General features: G+C 37.7%; 1 pseudogene; it reads left to right on the top strand.

Annotated features, from left to right (window-relative positions):
- Window positions 1-15,210, top strand: part of LOC141504852 (smoothelin-like protein 2) — a 99,881-nt pseudogene extending 84,671 nt beyond the window's left edge.
- The last annotated feature ends 1,124 nt before the right edge of the window (window positions 15,211-16,334 follow it).

The following is a 16,334-nucleotide window of genomic DNA, read 5'->3' as shown; positions in this document are numbered from 1 at the left end:
TTGTCCACATTGCAGAGATGCTGAGATTGAAGATATTAAATATATATATGTATATATACATATATATAATGTTTTATATTTATAAATATAGATTTATATTTATAAATATTATATATATGTACTATTAAGTTCATGAAGCAGGGATTTTTTCTTATATATATTCTAAATCTCTTCCACCTACCCTCCATATCAATTCACCCATACTGAATCCAAGGTCTTACAGATTCTTTGACATGTCAAAAGAGTCATGATTTTATCAGTAGCTGTCCTCTCTGCTGATCTAGATCACAACCTTTTAAAGGGTTGGTTGATGATGTTTTATGAGGTGCTGTAGTTGAAAAGATTAATAACCTAATGACTACAATAGTACTTTAATGGAGGCCTTGTATGTAGTAGTTGGTTTGGTCATTGTTTATTGAAAGGAGGGAAGGAATAAATGAAGAAATGAAGTGTCAAAATACAAATAGATGTGATAGGAGTTCAAGAAGAGGGAGATCAGTGTGAGTTTTTATAATCTGGAATTGTCTCCCAGAAAAGATAAGAAACTCTGCAGAACAGATAAGATTTGGGTATGTGCAAAGAATGGGGAATATAATTTGATGATGGGAACAGCATGAACATCATTTAGATTGTAAGGAATATGTGTTGTATTTTTGAAGGAAACTGAAGACAACTCCTTTGAAACTTAGTACTTATATTGATTCACAGTGACACTGTAGGGTAGTAAATAGAGAAGGAGCAGATTTGGTAGGGTTTTCAATTTAACCCTGAGGAATCTGAACCATCTACTCTGAAAAGGGAGGGGGGATTTTTAGAATTTTTTTTAATATGGAATGATGAAAACAGTGTTTTAGAGAAGGCTAATATTGCAGTAAATGCAGGAGGGGAGGAGAGACTGAAAGACAAGCGGGCAGTTAAATTCCTGTTATGGTACTGTTTACCCCTTTTATAAATGATTTGGATAACAGCCTAGATAGCAAGCCAATTCAATTTCCACATGACTGAAACTAGAAGAACTGGAAAATAGGTTAGATGACAGAATCAAGATCCAGAAAAGTCTACCCAGGCTAGAATAATGATACAAAAGTTGGAAAAAGCATGGTTAGATAATAGGTTCTAGCCGGGAAGGAGCTGGAGGAAGGACTTGGTTAGATGAGTGAATTTTAACAGATTTTAACATCAATAATAGAATGGAAAGGGGGCAGCTAGGTGATGCACCGGATAGAGAACCGGCCCTGGAGTCAGGAGTACCTGAGTTCAAATCCGGACTCAGACACTTAGTAATTTCTTAGGTGTGTGGCCTTGGACAAGCCACTTAATCTCATCTGTCTTGCAAAAAAACCTAAATAATAATAATAATAATAATAATAATAATAATAATAATAATAATAACAGAAAGGAGATAGTCTTGGAACCCAAGCTCAGGAGTACTGGGAGAAGCAGAGCTCATCAAACCTCCAGTCTTTATTCCAGCCCAGTCCCTGTAGATAATATGGAATAATCATTGTTAAGAGTGGTGTCCACCTACCTTGCTACTACCAACATCAACTGCTGGCCCCAACTTGGAAGGTACATTCAAAAGATTCAGTTGAAAGAATTTCAATCAAAAAAATATTTTTAATACATATTTCCCAATCACAAGTTAAAACAATTTTTAAAATTTTTTTTAAGTTTTGAGTTCCAAATTCTATCCATTTCTCCCTGAGATGGTAAGCAATCAGATATAGGTTATACATGTACAATTTTCATGCTAGTCATATATAAGAAGACTCGAATAAAATAAAAATAACAAAAGAAAGCAAAAAATAGTATGCTTCAGTCTGTCTTCAAATAATTTTAGTTCTTTCTGTAGAGGTGGATGCCTCTTTGGAATAATCTTGGGTCATTGTATTACTGAGAATAGCTAAATCATTCACAGTTCCTCAGCATACAATGGGGTTGTTACTATGTACATTTTCCTGGTTCTGTTCACATTGTTTTGCATCAGTTCATAAAAGATTTTTCATCAAACAAGTATGTTTAAGGGACTTTTAATATCAAAGGGAAGAAATAATAGTTTATCATTGAAATAATAGGAATTCACTGATGTTTATTGAGGAGAATGACAGTCAGATTTGAACTTTGAAGAAAATTAATTTGGTAAAATTACTTTTTTTTAGATTTTTTTCAAGGCAATGGGGTTAAGTGGCTTTCCCAAGGCCACATGGCTAGATAATTATCAAGTGTCTGAGGTCGGATTTGAACCCAGGTACTCCTGACTCCAATGCCCGTGCTCTATTCACTGCACCATCTAGCCACCCCTGTAAAAATTACTTTTGAGAAGGAAGAGACATGAGGCAGGGACTTCAATGAAAAAGCTATTGCAGTAGTCTATACATGAAACAATTAGCATAGTGGATGTATGAGTGGAGAAAAGGAAATGAGTGCAAGAGAAATTATGAAGGTAGAAATAAGAAGACATGGCAAGTGCTTTTACATTTGTTAAGGAAAGAAAAATAAAGGAGAAAGTAATAATAATAAAGGAGAGTAAGGAGTCCAAAATGACAGGAAGATTTTATTTTTTTTTTTACTTAGGTGAACAGAAGGATGGGGACATCCTTGACCGGAATAGGGAAGTTTGAAAGAATGGATCTGAAGGAAAAGATGAGTTCTGTTTTGGCCATGTTGAGTTGGAGATACCTATGGAACATCCAATTGGAAAGGACTAATAGAGAGCTGGTGAAATAGGATTAGAGATAAGGAAAGAATCCTGGTTACCTGTATTGATCTGAAAATCATTAAAGAGACAATGGCTAAATGCCACCAAGTAGAAGATTATTGAAAAAAAGAAAAGGATGAAGTTTTGGGTGCACCCACTTTTAGGAGACATGTTATAGATACATCAAAGGGGACTGAGAATGGGCTATCAGACATATAGAAACATAATCAAGAGAGAAAATTTTCACAAAACCCCAGAAAAAATAGAGTATGCAGGAAAACAAAGTGATCCACCATGTAAAATATTACAGAAAGAACAAAAAGTAGATTTTCAATGAAGAGGACAATGGGTAACTTCGGAGAAAGTGGTTTCAGTTGAGTGATAAGATTGATCAAGAAATGAGTGAGGAAATGGAAATAATGAGATTAAACAGGATTTTTTTTTAGGATTTTGGCTAAAAAGGAAAAAGCCATATGATTAACTGTCTTCATTTATCTATCTTATCATTTATCTGGACACATAGAGAAGAAATGTTAGATTTGTTTTGTTTGGCATCTGAGGACAGAACTAGGAAGATGGTGGAAATTGCAAGGATAGATTTAGTATTTATGTAAGCTTATAAGAAGTTCATAGACTAAAAAAGGTTTTGTTGGATCAAAATGAAAGGCCAGAAATGTGAATCAGTCAGGATAAAAACAATGGCTTTGACTGCCTTTCCTCCCTCCCTCTCATATTTACAAGAAAAGGAAACAGTTTTGAGAAACTGAGAAATTGGGACACCTTAGATGCTGAGAGAGCTTGACAGTTTATTGGAAATACAATACCAACATCAGATGCTGACTTGATCTAGGGGTTGCCAAAGGGATCCATAAGGAAAGTCTAGGCTTCGGGGTAGAGAGTGAAGCTGGTAACTTTGTATAGCCCAGCTTCACTTAAATTCCATTCACTTGCAAGTCAAAACATCACCTTCCTCATGTCACTGGCTCTCTTCAAGACTGAAAGATAAGCAACAGTATCAAATACCATAAAGTAGAATGAGTTCTCCACTGGAAAGGTAAACCCTAGTGTTAAGAAAACAGGGATTCAGAAAACAGGATTAAACTTGAGGACATTAGCTAATTAAAACATCTTTGTTCTGTGAGCTAAAGAGTTACAGTTTGAACTAGAAAATCTCCAGAAGATGAAAAACCTGTTCTAGTCATATCTCTGAAGTCTAGGAAGGATTTTCTCCCTGGAAATAACTTTTAATTCATTGGTTAAATGTGTTACAGATATTTCTAAAAGATCTGTAAGAGGGAGGGGGAAAAAACTATGAATTTTAAATTGAGAAATCATAGCATAGTCCCCTTTTCCCATGAGGAAAGCTCTGGCTAAGGATTACAGCTGAATCTAGAAACTGAAAGTAGAGAGTTGCTACACAACCACATGTACATAAGGAGCTGTGACTGGAAGCACTATTTAAAGGACAATGGGAGAATGGTAGTGTCTTCAAAAGTATTAGACCTCATTTAGACCTCATATTAGACCACCATTTGAGTTTTCCTATTCTTATCAGCTCTAACTTTCCATGGTTCAATTCAATTCAACAAATATTTCTGAAATTTCTATTTTGGGCAAGGCCCTGTGCTTAGCCCTGGAGATAGATTTATAATATAGGCCCTGCTCCATCCAGAGTTTACAAATGAAAGAACAAGGATGAAAATAAATTATTACAAGGGTAACATATAAATGGAAAGGAGGGGACTGGCAAACTACTGGAAAAAATTTTGAGATGGAAAGATTACTTTCAACTGGCGTATATCAGGAGAGATTCCAGAAAGGAGATGATAATGAAAAGATAGAGGTGGGATCCAAGGACTCAGTTCTAGATCTTCTGAAGAGCCTGAGCTAAATCACAGAAAGAGAGGGGGAAGGATAAAAATAAAGGATGGAAAGTCATTTATGGTGGCTAAAACATCAAATAGATGAAGAGGATTAGTATAAGGAAAAGCTCAGAAGATGGTTAGGCCTTAAGAGATGATGCAAAAGGGTAAAAACATCACTTGAACAAAAGTATTCATAGCAGCCCAGTTTGTGGTAGCAAAGAACTGGAAATTAAGGGAATGTCTTTCAATCAGGGAATGGCTTAGCAAACTGTGGTATTATGTATATAATGGAACACTATTGTTTTATTAGAAACCAAGAGGGATGGGAATTCAAGGTAGCATGGAAGGATTTACATGAACTGATGCTGAGTGAGATGAGCAGAACCAGAAAAACATTGTACACCCTAACAGCAACATGGGGGTGATGATCAATATTGATGGACTTGCTCATTCCATCAGTGCAACAATCAGGGACAATTTGGGGCTATCTTCAATGGAGAATCCCATCTGTATTCAGAGAAAGAAATGTGGAGTTTGAACAAAGACCTTCAATTTTGGGGAAAAAACTGTTATCTTATTATGTAATTTTGCTATTTCATATACTTTACTTTTATTCCTTAAGGATATGATTTCTCTCTCATTACATTCAACGTAGATCAATGTATACCATGGAAACAATGTAAAGACTAACAGACTAAATTCTGTGGGGAGTGGGGGCAGGGAAGCAAGAATAGGGGAAAAATTGTAAAACTCAAAATAATAAAATTTTTCTTAAAAAAAAAGAAGATAGGAACTTAATTATGGATGACCTTAAATGTCAGAACTGGGAGTTTATTGGATTTTATTCTTTAGGCAAAAGGAGACATGGAAAGTTTTTGAAAATAGCATTGTCATAGCAGTGCTGCCAAAGTTACTACAGTAACAAATTACCAGTGGAAAGAAGGCAATGAGGGCCTGGATTAGGATAATTGTGGTAGGAATATTAAAAAGAGTTAAATGGAAAGGATAAGCAATTATTAAATGGCTACTATGTTCCAGACATTATACTACATAATTTCACAAATATCTCATTTGAACCTCACCTGTGTGATAAATGCTACTTTATCCATCCATATTTTACAGTTGAAGAAACTGAGACAAGCAGACCTATTCAGGGTCACATAGCTAGTAGATATTTGAGGCTGGGTTTGAACTCAGGTCTTCCTGATTCCAGGCTCAGAATTCTTCTCTATTGTGCTATGTAGTTACCTAGATGCAAAAGATGTCATAAAAATACTAAGACTTGCTTACTAATTAGTTATAGGGAAAAGAAAAGTTAGTCAAAAATGACAATAAGATTAGCATCCTTTGATTCCATGGTGCTAAGACTTTATGAAAGCTCTAATTAAAGATTACTAGATTGCAAAAGCATCACTAGCATTTTTTAAAAGGTAACTAGGCCTAAGAAAACCTAAGAAGTCTAACAGGGAGTAATTGTTTAGTTGCTTTTGGGATTTTTTTTTAATTCCATGAAACCAAATCCAAAAGCTGCAACAGGAGAATGAAAGGGATGAACTTCTATCCTTCAGGGGGAGATTTAAGGGGAGAAAGCCAGAAAATCTATTAATCACCATCAACACCAAGTGGATGGTTGGTGTTTATAGTAAAACAAATCTCTCAGCAAGAACAATGCCATCTGTCTACAAACATGGGGGTGTTGGAGAAAAGGAAACAATTTTACCCAATTATCTTATTTATAATGATTTACTCAATTGTAATTAATTCCCTACCTCTTTCATAATATTCTGTTAATTAGTAGTAAAAATAGGTATGTCTTCCAGACAATCTCTATTATTATAAACTAAGTAGTGCTTCAATGCTCATAATATGCTAATATAGCAGTAATTAAAAGCTTCATAATTCAATTTAATAACTATGTTCAGTTTGGTAAGTATTAACTAATCTCCTACCTACTCTTCCTATGTTCCTAAGCAGAACTGGTTATCACACTTTTAAGCTCCCTGGCAGCATTTATGGTATCAGTGTCATGAAACCACAGAACTCTGGAGCTGGAAAAGACCTGAAAAATCATCTAAGTCTCATCATTGTACACCAGAAGAAACTAAGACTCTTACAGGGAAATGACTTGACCAAGGTCACATGACAACTGCATGGCAGAACAAGGAGCAAAGACCCAGTCTACTGATCCCAGACCAGGATTCTTTCCACTATTATTGGAAGTGGGGGAGGGGTAGGTATAAATTTCAGTGTTTTTTTTTCCTCCTGTTCTCTCTCTCTCTCTCTCTCTCTCTCTCTCTCTCTCTCTCACACACACACACACACACACACACACACACACACACACACACACACACATCTCTGTCTTTCTCTCTTTCTGGCTGGCCTGCCTGCCTCTGTCCTTCCTCTCCCGCTTCTGTCTTGATCACTCTTCTCTCTCTCTCTTCTCTCTCTTCTCTCTCTCTCTCTCTCTCTCTCTCTCTCTCTCTCTCTCTCTCTCTCTCTGTCTCTGTCTCTGTCTGTCTGTCTGTCTGTCTGTCTCTCTCTCTCTCTCTCTCGCTCGTTCGCTCTCTCTCCCCCACCAGGCATTGCCAAAGTGCAAATAAATGCTGTCCTTTTTAGTGTCCCTGACAATTTCATTTCTTTAGAAAAATTAATAATAATTACAACATTTATATAATGCTTGCTGTGTGCTAAGCACTTTGCAAATATTATCTCATTTGATCCCCATCACAGTGTTGAGAGGTAGATACTTTTATCATCCCATTTCATAGAAGCAAACAAAAGTTAAGAGACTTGCCCCAGAGCACACAGCTAGTGTCTGAGACCACATCTGACCTCAGGAAGAGAAGTCTTCCTGATTCTAGACCTAGTACTTTATCCATTATGCCACCATACTATACTGTCTTTCCCTTAGTCAGTCTTACTAAGACTTATTAAGACTCATTCTCCAGAGAACATTTTCTAAATCCTAAAGCTTAATCGACCCTTCTGGAAAGTTGAATTATATGATTTCAGAGATAGGAAAAGAAGTTCTTTGTTTCTGAACTCAGTTCTAATGACTATTCTTTAACAATTCAGATCCTTGATCTATTCTATGATACTAACATGTGACTGCACAAATGTTTCTCAGTCTTAACAAGTCTGATGAGTAAAGATGCACAATCACAGGAAAACAATGATGATGATAACAATAATTATATTTATATTTTGCTTTAAAGTTGTCTCACAAGAACCCTATGTGACCATGATTGTACCAATGGAAATTATTTATTAGATACTTGATACATGATAGACACTATGCTAAATTCTGAGGATACAAAGTACAAAAGCAAAAGAGTTCTTACCCTTAAGGAGCTTATGTTCTAATAGGGGAAGACACTATATAAGGGGAGGGGAAGGACTGGGATAACAAAAGGATGATGAGTAGAACCATTGGGAAACGTTTGCCCATTGTCAAGTCTATGATTCTGACTTCTACCTCAGCAAGAGGTAGAATACAGGGTTGAGAGGGAAGGAAGGGGATCCACATACACATAATGACTGGGCAAATGGCAAGAAGATGGTTGTGTAGAACAATTATAAACGTGGGAGCAATTATACATGTAACTAGAATGGACTAACCTGGGCTGCTTTCCAGGATACCAAAATGTAAAGGACATGAGTAACGCTATACCCTTACACAGGAAAAGACAATTAAACTTAGTACCATCTTAGCAAGAATAATTTATTACAAAGAAAGCTACCAGATGACAAACTTCCTCTCAATTCCCAAGACATAGCAAAAGTCCAAATGATTTGCTCCCTAATCTGACCCTACTCTTCTCCATATCTCAAAAGCAGCTTTGGTGTCACTTGTTCTTTTACTTTTCAGGACTTTAGTTTTAGGTCCTCCCAGTTCTTAGGGCCTGGGTTTATCCTCAAAGATTTTGTCTGAAGACAAAGTAATTTGTCTTAAGTTGATTTAATGTCTTTCATATTGTTTGCCCAAAGTACTTTTTTTGCTACTTGTTATAAGTACCCAAATTGCAATTTATGACTCTATCATAGAGAAGTACCATTGCCTCCTAAGTTGCTTTAAGCTATAACATTCTATATTCTGTGATAATGCTAACAAATAACAAACTCAATCAAAAAGCATACATAGAATTTTATCATGTGCTCAATCTTATGCTAAAAACCTTCCAAATGAGCTGCTATAAGTAGGGAGAATTAAATGAATTCTTCTTGGTCCTGAAGTATAGAATTAAGAGCATGAGGTAGGTAGGTAGAGGTTTCAATGAAACAGATTTCAGATTTCAATATAAAGGGGAATTCCCTAACCCAGCTTTCCAGTGGTAGAATGAGTTGCCCAAATAGGCAGTGAGTCCCTGGAACTCTCAGCTTATTGGTGGTGTTTAGGAAAGACCCGCACCTCTGGTATGGGGATTGCTCATTGTTATCTATAAAAGAAAGAAATCTTCTGGAGTGAGAGAAAAATTGAACACTTTATTCATGAATTCTACAGGATACTGGTGCCTCACCTAGGGTGGGGCACAAGGATAATTACAGTCTTTAGAAAATCTTTCCCCTCCCACCTGGATTTTCATAGGCTCTCAGAATTTGAGTTACAGTCTAAGAGGTCTGCTCATTCCATGACATGTCCCTAATATGATCCCCCCCACATCCTATGATGCATGTTATGTTGATGAACCCCATTGTCACAGGGGCTATGTGGGATAATATTCAATAACCTAATTGTGCAAACTCAGTTGCATTAGGTCAAGATCTCTAGGGTACTCTTGACTCCTTAAGAACTAGATTCTTCTAATCTTGACTTTGTCATTTTTGGAATGGAATTAGGAGAACTCTCCCAGTTTTGTGATTGATTGGGGCCATTTCCCCTTTCTAATGGATTTCAAAGGGAACCTCCATCCTGTGAAAACCAACAACACCTTACTCACACTCATCCACTTTTGGTGTCCACCTATCACCCTACTCTCAGATGGGCTTCCAAGAAACTGTAACATGCAACATCCCAGTAAACTATCTCAACAATCAGGCTAAATCAGATTAAGGGTTAAGGGTTACCAACAGATCTAAGATCTAGAAAAATGGGTGGATTGTTCCAATTCCATGAAAGAGACTGAAGCAGGAACTATGGAGAGCTTAGAATTTGATCAAACATGGAAGATAATCCACTGCATCCCAGGCCTTCACCACACATCTTGACTTTTATACTGTTACTGGACTTTGATGATTACTTCCTGCTCTCAATAAAGGACCTTCTAATAGTTAACAATTATACAATGCTTTGTGTTTTGCAAGATTTATATCTGTCATCTAATTTGATCTTTCTAACAGTCCTAAAGGGAAAGTGCTTATTATTCCCATTTCATATAGGAGGAAAGGGAAGTTTTAAAAGAGAAATTAAATGGTTTGTCTAAGGTCACACAGCTGGTACAGGACTGAGTAGGATTTGATCTCAGGCCTTCTGGACTCCTAGTCCAACATTCTATCCTTGATATCAAGCTGCCTGTCATGATATGATAAGTATAATTCATTTATACTGCCCTCCAGCCACTTCCCAGCTATTTAGGGTGACAAGACTGATCCATAGGAAACAATTTCAGATTCATCAAATATAGTGATTGAGAGGTGAATGTGAAGAGAGGCTTGGCCTTCAGAAACACTCTCATGGTTTGAGCAGAGGATCTCATAACCAAGTGGGAGGATGATAGTGACTTCAACTGAAATTGGGAAATTGGGAGGAAAGACAGATTTTATGTGGGAAATGATTAGATTTTGGACATTGATTCAAAAATTTAAAGCTGAAAGAGACCTTACGCCTGTAAGTACAGCCCCTTTCTTTTCTAGAGGAGGAAAGTGAAGTAGACAGAGAGCTTAAGCAACTTGCCTAGAGACACACAGGAGGGTTTAAAGCTAAGACTACTTGACTATGAGTCTAATACTACATCCATCATACCACACTTCTTTTTGTTAACTATTAAGTACCATTGGGACAGGGGTGTAGGATGTGTTCAAAGAAGACTAGGATCTTGGTATGAGGGCTGCTGAGCCCTCTTCAGGACTGCTTTACAAATGCTCACCTATAGCTCCAAGCAGTTATGGAATGCTCTCCAGTAAACTGTTTCAGCAGGCAGGTTAAACAAGGTTGAGTGTAATCAAGGGAGGAGGAGGAGGAGGAGGAGGCAGAAGAAGAAGAAGAAGAAGAAGAAGAAGAAGAAGAAGAAGAAGAAGAAGAAGAAGAAGAAGAAAGCAGCGGTAAAATTTGGCAGCCTCCTGTTGACTGAGTGGTCCTTTTGAGGATTGGACTGCTTACTTCCTGATGTGAGGAAGGGGCTAGAAAGATGCTTTAAAAATTGTCTGCTTACCCAACCCTGGCCTGATTTCTGCAGCAGGCAGAGATATCACAGTGCAGTTGAGACATACACAAAAAAATCTACAAAATCTTCTTCAAAGAAGAACACATGCACACTCATTAAATAACACAAAATCCAATAGACCTGAAAGACTAACAGCTCTTTGTTAAAGAGAACTCAGAAGGTATCATATCCAAACAGCAACTCTAAGTGAAATAAAGCCCGTTTAATGAAATTGAAAATGGATACATGTTTTTCTGAAGTAGTGAAGGGGAATGTCGTAGAGCTAGGGAAGGTTATGAAATCAAAACTAAACTAGTCAACATTCTTGAATGCTTACCTAAAGGAGTGAATGACAGGCTCATGACAATGAGACTGTCACTTCTAGGAAAACATCATGACACTATCATCATGAAATTAAAGAAGCATTTTATAAAGACCTGGAGACCCTCATCATGAGGACAAGCTTATAATTCTGCATTACTTTAATGCTAGAGTAGGTTCAGATTACCAGACATGGCAGGAAGTCTTGGAAGTCTTGGAAGGAATGGAGTTGAAAACAGCAACAGCAAATGGTCACCTACTACTAAAGACTTGCTTTTCTCATAACCTCATCACAAACACTGTCTTCCTTTTACCTAATCACAATAAACTTCCTGGATGCACCCTTGTGGCAAATATTGGCATCTAATAGACTATGTGATTGTAAGGAGAAGAGACAGACAGGATGTGAGAGTGACAAAGGCAATGTGTGGTGCAGAGTGCTGGACTGATCACAGACTCATCCTCTCTAAGCTAAATATTCACATTCAACCAAAGTGGAGGCCCCAAGGCAAAACGAAAACTAGAAGAATTAATATCAACAGCTTAGAGTATTTCTATGAGAGGGAACAGTTTGTTTCTAACTTGGAGGGAAAACTGAGCCAACACACAGTTGACAACAATGGAACAGAAAAAGAGTGGGCAACTTTCAGAGATATGGTGTACAGCATTGCAGTTGCTCATCTGGGCAAGAATACTTGCAAACACCAAGATGATAATGATGGGGAAATACAACAGCTGCTAAATGAAAGATGAGAACTCTACAGGGTTTACCAGCAGGATAGTTCATCCTTTTCTAAGAAGACAACAGTTAATTCCATCAAAAATAAAGTACAAGCAAAACTTAGAAAGATGTAGCTCTCTTAGCTGAGTAAGAAGGCAGATAAAATTCAATTTTATACAGATAGTGACAAACCAAGATGCTTTTGTGATGCCTGAAGGCTATTTATGGGCCAAAGACATATGGTGCATCTCAACTACTCAGTGCTGATGGATCCAGATTGATTAATAATGGAGACATAATCCTAGAGAGATGATCTGAATACTTCATAGTGTTCTTAACAAACCATCATCAATCAATGTAGAAGCCATTGACCATTTACCTCCGATTGAAGTCAATCCAGTCCTTATTTGTAGTTTCAATAGAAAAAGAGGTTTAAATGCTATTAGGCTCCTTTCAAGTGACAAAACACCTGGTGCTGACTTTATTCTAGCTGAGATCTACAAGATGGAGGTGTGGGGGGGTTCATTTCTAATCCAAAACTGACTGAAATTTTCCAGATTATATGGAATAAAAAGGTTATCCTACAAGAATTCAAGGAGGCCTCCATTGTCCAGCTCTATAAAAGTAAATATAATAGATTATCCTGTGACAATCACAAGGATTATTTGTCTTTCAAGTATTACTGGTAAGATTCTTGCCAGAGTTTTTCCTCAATAAACTGATCCTTCACCTAGAAGATGGTCATCTCACTGAGAGCCAGTGTGGCTTCAGAAAGGATAGAGGACCAGTTTATATTGTGTTTGCTGCCTGACAACTCCACAAAAAATGCTAGGAACAGAACAAAGGTCTGTATACAACCTTTGTAGATCTGACGGAGGCCTTTGATACTATCAATTGTGAGGGCTTGTGGAAAATTATGTCAAAATTTGGTTACCCAGAGAAGTTCATTAGTATTGTACATCAATTTCTTGATGACATTCATGCCTGGGTTCTGGATAGTGTATGATGCTCTCAAGGTTTCCCAGTCACCAATGGAGTGAAACAAGGATGTGTCCTTGTTCCCATACTTTTTAACATGATATTTTTCAGCCGTCTTTACTGAGGATGAACATGGCTTCAAGAACAGCTACTGCACTGAGAGTAAATTCTTCAACTTTAAAAGGCTACAAGCCAAGACCAAAGACCAAAATAAAAGACTACAAACCAAAACCAAAGAAGGAGTGCTGGTAAACATACATCTGGCATTTTAACAATGTGTCCAGCCCATCATAGTTGCATTCTCTGTAGTAATTATAGTAGTAGGAATTGATTGTACAACATGGGAGATACTAGCACAGGATCACCCAGCATGCTGTGCCCTCATCAGTGAGGAAGGAAAAATTGAAGCAGCTCAAAGGAAATGTTATATACGTTAAGTTTAGAATATTTACCCCAGGTGTTCACATGGACTATTTGTGCCTGACTTGTGGTAGAGCATTCCGAGCTCATTTTGGTCTGATCAGCCACAGTTGAGACTGAAATTTGTCTCAAACATAGTGATGTCATTTTGATCTTGTTCAATAACGAAGGACAAGAACCAAGCAAGCAAGCTTGAGACATCCAACAAAGCTATTTAGTGAATAATTAGCAATATATGTAGCATTGTAGCTCAAGGGAAAGGTCATAAAAATGTATATATGAATTTGGAATCATTTGTCAAAATGTAATCATTGAAGCCAAGGGAATGGATGATTGATGATTGATTCTTGTCCTTCATAATCAAAGAAGACCATGATGTCAAGTGAATGATGACATGACAAGCACATTATGTTGATTAAAGTTAGGGGAATGTTGTGAAAAGGAATCCTTTTTACTGCTTCTTTCAGACGCAATTTAGCTTAATGATCTGATAGGAAAAAGGACTTCTGGTTGGTCTGGATACAGTGAGACACCTTTTAGATGTAGGTCTTTCCCAAGTTTTCAAGGCACCTCAGCATTACAATAATGCCAGGCAGAACATCAGTAAGATATTTTTATGGTGACAAACTTAAGACATTGATAAAGCTAACCTGTCTCTCAGTGGTCTAAATGTCAGTATGGTAATATTTGTGACAAGATTTCAACAATGGGGCAAAGCTAATTTGTCCCTCGATGTTCTCTGCTACTCAGCTCTGTATCCATGCTCCCCCTGGACCCCAAAGGCTTTGGTTTCCCCTGAAGCTGCCTGGTGGGTCATGGGAATAAATCCAACTAGTAGGCATTGCTATGAATGGTATCTGATTGTTTTCTAACAACTGATTGTCATTCTTGATTAGTGAAAACATTCTTGGCAAATGTTTTCTCTCTGGTCTTGTGCTGGTCCAAAAACTTCACCCCTAGTTGCACAGTACAAATGCCCTTTTAACAATGATTCCAGTTCTGAAAAAATAGAACGGGGGCTCTATTCCATTAATCCTAGCTGAGGCAACATGTGCTCAAATTACCCACTCTGAATCTGAGGAGGAAGTGAAGAAAAATAACAATATGACTCTTTTAAGTCCTTGTAATTGGAATGAGTACACTTTAAATCCTTTAATGAGGATCCACTGGAGGGCAAGTCTGGTGCCAGCAGCCAACTCTAAGAGCATATCTTAAAGTTACTGCAATCAAAAAGCTTATAGTTGGATATAGGGATCAAGCTGATGATCCACTGCAAGTTGGTAAACTACTGTTGGGGGGTGGTGCAAAGGTAATGAATGAAAACACCAGCAAACAGATGAAAAGGGAAAGACAAAGCTTTGAGAAATAGACACCCTTGAAGGAAGAAAGACGAAGATGAACAATCTAAAGTGATGAAGGAGGAATGCTTAGACAGGAAGGAGGAGCACTAGAAGAGCAGAGTAACATAACATAAAAGTCAAAGGAAGGAAAGTACTCAGAAGGAGAAGGGTTGGTCAATAGGCCCAAATGTAGAGATTGGGAAAGAAAGATTATTGAAATTCCAAGTCCAGGGAGCTTCTAGAGGAAGGACAAATGTCTGTGGGCTGGAGTAGCCAGGTAAGTCCTCATTTCACACATCCCATTTCTCTATCTAGGGAACATAATGAGAGAGCCAGGGGTAAGTTCAAACACAAAAACTTTCCTTTCGTTCTAAGCTCCAGCTGCAATGCAGTACAAAGACTCATCCTATCCTCTCTGCATACCAATCCCCCTAAACCCAGTCTGCTGGCTGTTTCCCGGTTTATGGATCACCTGGGACTCACCTTCGAAATTCCAACTAATTGAATTGGGGATTGGACAACAGTGTTTGATTATTTTTTTCTGTGATAACTGCTTTAGCAAAGGGCCCCAATGAATTGCTATGCAGTCAACATAACGCTAGACTGCTGCTGACTAAATAAAACATTTATCAGCTTGAGTATAAAAATGTAAAAGAAAAAAAATCTCTCTCTGCAGATCCAATCTGTCTGCCAAACTTTTCAATCCTACTGAGGCTGTAATGTTGGTAACCTCTTGATAAAGAAGGGCTGAAATAATAAAGCTCCCTGGGGACAAAATTAAAAGGATTAAGTGAAGGGTATAGGGAAGAGGCAAGACAAGACAGAGAGGGAGAAGAGAGGAGGAGAAAGAAAGGAAGAAAGGATAAGGGAAGAAAAGTTAAGGAAAGAGAAATGACAGAACAGGAAAGGAGAGGAGAGAAAAAGGTAGAGGAGGAGAGAGGATGGGAAAGATAGAAGGGAGATAAGGAGATAATGGGGAGGTTAAAGGAGGAAAGAGGAGAGAGGATGTGAGGAGAGAGAGAGAGGAAAGGAGAGAGAAGGTAGTGAGAGATGGAAGAAGTGGGAAAGGGGAAGATGCTGTAAGAAATACATCACTTCCCATACCAGGCCTACCATTTTCCAGTTCTATGCTTTTGTTCATGCCATCCTCTACACCTGGGAAGAAAACTATTTCCAGACCTTGAAATCCTTCCCTCTATCCTTCAAGGTCCAGCTGAGGTATCAACTTCTCTTTGAAACATTTCTGGGTTCCCTAAAAAATATATTAAAATAAACATCTCCCCTCAGACTTCACTTATGTTTAATCTGACCTGGGTTAAGCTACACTTGTGAAGTTATCTGAGTAGGAGCTATAAGATTATAGGATCCTTGGGACCAGGATAAGCCTTGAAATGTAAAGGGCTAAAGTTAGGCTAAAGTTAGAAGACCTGCATCTGAGAATCAGCTCTAACATTTACTAACTCTGCAACCCAGGAAAGTCACTCAATCTCTAAACCTTAGTTTTCTCATCTGCAAAATAACCTTATACAACCTCTCTCACTAGAGTGTTGAGAGGAAAGCAATTTGTAAACCTCAAGCTAAAAGTGAATAGAAATGTGAGCTATTATTATCCATCTTTACATCTCCAGT

Source organism: Macrotis lagotis, chromosome 1 (assembly GCF_037893015.1).
Source record: "Macrotis lagotis isolate mMagLag1 chromosome 1, bilby.v1.9.chrom.fasta, whole genome shotgun sequence".
NCBI lineage: Eukaryota > Metazoa > Chordata > Mammalia > Peramelemorphia > Peramelidae > Macrotis > Macrotis lagotis.
Note: the sequence above shows the minus strand (reverse complement) of the source record. Positions and strands in the feature narration are given on the sequence as shown.